Genomic DNA, 4468 nt, shown 5'->3' with positions numbered 1-4468 from the left:
TTATTTGAAATTTTAATATGTGTACTATTGCTACAACTGCCTTAATTGCGATATGAATATAGAAGGATGAAGTCGAAGGGAAGTTAGAACACAGATATCATCAATTTCGTAGGAAACGAGTTCACCGAGCGATGTTCCGCACGTGTCACGGGAACAAAGAAAATCGGGTGTTACACCGAACGCGATCGCTAGCGTGAATTTCGAGTCGAGCGAGCATCGACAATTGAAAACGAATCGGAGGAAGGAGAGGGCACGGTTCGGGGCCGGCACGGGGGCTTCGTTCGTTAGCCCCGATTACGACGGAAACGACGGGACGGAAAGGATCGCCTGATTTCATTAATCATAAGCATCGAGAGAGATCCTCCGATAGAAGGAAATGAAAAGCGTTCTGTCACGGTCTACGCGCGCATTCTACGCGAAAGCGCTAAATATACGGCGTGTCCCCTCTCCGAACATACGGCTCACAATGCATCAAATTGCATCTGCCTTTGTACCAGTCGTCACGCGCGTTGCACCTCGCTTCGATTGTTCGATACCGGAAACAAACTGCGTTACCGTCACCTGCCACTACCACCACCGTTACCGCCAACACCACCGCCATCGGCGACGCGCACACGGCTGCCGCCCTTTCCGGCCAATTTTCTCATCCTTTTTTGCCTATCGCGTGATTACCCGTACATATGTGTAAGCGAAACGAGCACCCGGCAACCTTCTGTTCCATGGTGACCGATGCTACGAAATATCGATAAACATAAGACGAAACAAACACGACTGTGACGCGATAATGAAATAAACTATTGCATATCTCTGAGTTCAAATTTATAATCAGAGTATTTTGAAACCCTCTTGCGAGTGAAGAAAATATTTAACTGTGGTTACGTATAATTATTTCCAATTGCCAATACGAGAATTACGAATTAAAAGCGTATCCTGCCGCAATAGACCAGCTCGTTTTACAGCGACGGGATTTCAGGCTTCTCTGTATATTTAACGACGTTACTGGCCACACTGTGCAAAACACGCTATTTATTTAGGAATAAAGTGTGGCGATGAAACAACGATTTCGAATCCACGCAACTCGAACGCAAATCAGATACTAAAATCCTGCCACTTACAATTTTCGGTAAATCAGAAATGAAAATGAACTCGATACAATAATTTAACAGACATTATTTGTCGCGTACGATATGAAATATTAATTCAGAATTATCAAAAGACAGGATAAAATAATTGTAACTAAAAACACGAGGCAAGAGAAATTCTTACTCCATTCGGCAACCATTGGCCGGGAGTCCTAAAAGCACCGCGCTCTCTCGTTGACGTGATCTCGGCAAACGCGTTTAACAACGCAATTTATATGCGCCCTAGGTGCATTTACATGCGAAAGAAAGGTATTTGAGCGGAAGGTGCAGGGAAACGAAGAGAACGACAATAGATATTTACACCGAATCGCGAACGCAGTCGCTGCGCTTTTTTTTTCCGCCCCGCGGATGAAATATCGTGGTTTCCGTTTACACGGATTAATGCGCGCCAGACTGTTACAGATTGCGAATGGCGTTTTTAAAAGATTCGCGACGCGGAAACAACGCACGACGGCGAAATAATTGTGACCCGCGTATAACACCTTTAGCGATCATTACGTTTTCATAAATTCCCGTTTGTTCCACGGCCTCGGTTCAATGTTATTTAATTTATTCACGCCCCTCAATTGAAACGAACGGAATGGCATTTAATCATATACTCAAGCCAGGCCGAAATATCAAGCGAAATCATTTAAGCCCAAAAATACACTTTCAAACAAACTAGCCAGCAGCACTGTTAATTATTATTAATTTATATGCCCCTTTTCACTGGAAAATCGAAGTGAACGGAACAATACCACGGATGCAGTAATCGCTTTACCTATCGATTGTTCTATACGTATAATGATTTTTACAGAAAATTATCATCATCGTCGCAGTCGTCGAAAATTTGTTTAATTTGGATGAATTACGGTCTGCCAACATTGATGTGACATGACCGAATTTCATTATCAGTAATAGATAATGTGTTCCGGTGAATAATTTTGCAAAATATGACTAATTTGTCATTAACCATGTATCCCCGGTGATATTAACATTTCTATTAACGCTGATGATCAACCCTCACTAACAAGCCTGGCATAATTGATGTAATCTAGCGTTTAGAGTGCATCGTAAAAACACATGAACCGTGGAACACGTCGAGGTATTTCGATTAAGTGAAAAGTATAAAATTAAATCAGTGAAAGAGACACTTGGACACGCGAGAGTACCGTCGATGATCGTTGCAACTTCGCAGAGCAGACTGGTTCGAAATTGGGAAAAACGGAGCAGGCGAACGAATTTTAAAAAAAGTAGGGGAGGGGGAGAAAGATGTAGCACGTAGTTTCCATGCGAGCAGTGGGCGTATGGAGTACGTACTCGTATTTATAACCAGCTGTCCCCGAAAAGTCGCGGTAGGACGCGGTCGATAACCCCTTTCGACTTTTATGACAAATTCGCTCGTTGTCGTTCTCGTTTATTTGCCTACCCTTCTCATCCGTTCTCCGAATTTCCACCCTTTTTTAACTTCCTCGACGCCGAAACTTGGTAGACGTGAAACGGAGTTGGCCAGTTTATTCGATTCTCGATTGCACAACGTCTTTCGTTAGACGTGAATGTAGTAAAAACGGCTGACCATGAATCTAACGTCCAAGCAAGTGCAAATCCCTTGGAGTTTCCCCACCTCCCTGCGTGCTCAGGAATGTAAACAATGATTCGCAAAATCGATTTGGCGTTTTGGGTATTACGTATTAGCCAGATAGAACACAGATAAGCTTCTAATATCACGGCGTACCTAGTGAACCATTAATTCAGGATTTTAAATCGAGTTTCGGGCGTAAACGAGATAAGAAACTGTGCCACCAAAATGAATTTTTGTAACAGGACGAAGAAGAGTAATCGAGTACGTCATTGTTAAGACTGACTCCGAACTTTTACCTTCTCTCGTTTAATTGTTGCCCACGATCCGCTCGTCGACGTGCAACCATTAATTTCGTTTAACTGACTGCTCTTCTCCTTCACGCGACCAAAGGAAAATCCCTCGGTTCGATCGTAGAGATTCTTCGTTTGGAAGTCGTAAATGATTCTCAACAACCCCTAAAGGAACTCTCCCGGGAGTAAAGCACCGAGAATGCATGTAGTTTCTGCTTTAGGAAGCAATTTCTTTCACGAGAGACAAATACGGGAGACCTCGATTCCCAGAATCTCGTTTCTGCAATGATCGCTCTTTTCGACCTTATTTTCAGAGAATCGTCACTACAATACTAATAATAATTATTACACATACAATTATTAATAAACTAAACGATGTTTTTTAACCCTTTAAGTCGTTAAACTTGAGGAAGCTTACGCTTATAATTTTCCATTAATTTGTTATGAAAACAGTCTTTGACCTCGAGGGCGGAGAACGATCGGCCGCGAAGGACATTACAATATCGTGGTAGTTAATCGTAATCAGGTCCAAATCGAATGAAATGTTTGTGCGTAAATTACGCTAATCCACTTACTTTGAAAATCGTCGCAACTCCTGGTGCATAGAATCAGCGTTGGTATCCGTAATAGTCCTGCATGCTGCTGCACCGTAGAGAGTATCCTCCTTCTGATATAAAACGGAATCACCAGGTAGAATGAACTGAGAGAACGTACGATCATACGAATCCTTCGATTCACGTAAAAGCGACACTTTTACCGTTCACAAATGAGCCCGATTCACACCGAATCGATCGAGATCGAACTCAATACCGGCGTTCACCGATCGCGAAACATAACCGCATGCGTCGCTTCAAATCGTCGTGCAGCGAGTCGATCGGCGAACACAAGAACGGATCGCGCGCGTTAAAAAACAAGGAAGGACAGGTCTCGCGAACGGAACGACGGAAAGCCCAAGCTCAACGTCCGCGTAGCGACTGGCGCCCGACACCATCACCCTCGCCGACAACACCCCAAACCACTAAGCGCGCGCGACAGACAGAGAGCGACTGACCGCCTGCACGCGGAGCGATTGAGAAAGCTGCCACCCGGTGGCGCTACCGGCGGGACAGAGGGGTGACGGGTGGGGATTGGCTGGCTTGGTTGGCAGTGCGCTCGCTTGCTACCACTGGGTTATGTTCGCGCGCCAGATAGAGAAGGGTAGTTCACCAGAGAAAAATCGCCAGTCTTTCTAACCCTCTCGCGCTCCAGCCTCCCTTCCGGACTTCCCCAGTCTTCTCTTTCCTTTTTTCGCGTTACGCGTTTCTTATGTGTGTTCCCCGGATTCTTGTTTCGTTATTCTTGATTAGCGTAAGTATACATTAGTTAATCCGATGTTCGTGGATTTATCTGCTTACGGAAGCACTTCGCCATTTGAATGTTTTCCCGTATATTAGCTTCTACAACAAATATGGTTCGTTGTACACATGGATCTTGTA

General features: G+C 44.3%; 1 protein-coding gene across 2 annotated transcripts in view; it reads right to left on the bottom strand.

Moving 5' to 3' along the window:
- The window catches only part of LOC108625752 (leucine-rich repeat-containing protein 24), a 150049-nt gene extending 146046 nt beyond the window's left edge, over nucleotides 1-4003 (bottom strand). For both annotated transcript variants that reach the window (XM_026814189.1, XM_018026006.2), the window contains exon 1: nucleotides 3569-4003. The gene's annotated coding sequence lies outside the window, so the exon portion shown is untranslated. The remainder of the gene's footprint in view (nucleotides 1-3568) is intronic.
- Nucleotides 4004-4468: the final 465 nt, after the last annotated feature.

The sequence above is a fragment of the Ceratina calcarata genome, unplaced genomic scaffold (genome assembly GCF_001652005.2).
Source record: "Ceratina calcarata isolate Rehan_Ccalc_2016 unplaced genomic scaffold, ASM165200v1 scaffold369.2, whole genome shotgun sequence".
Taxonomy (NCBI): Eukaryota; Metazoa; Arthropoda; class Insecta; order Hymenoptera; family Apidae; genus Ceratina; species Ceratina calcarata.
This window is presented reverse-complemented; position numbering and strand designations above follow the sequence as displayed.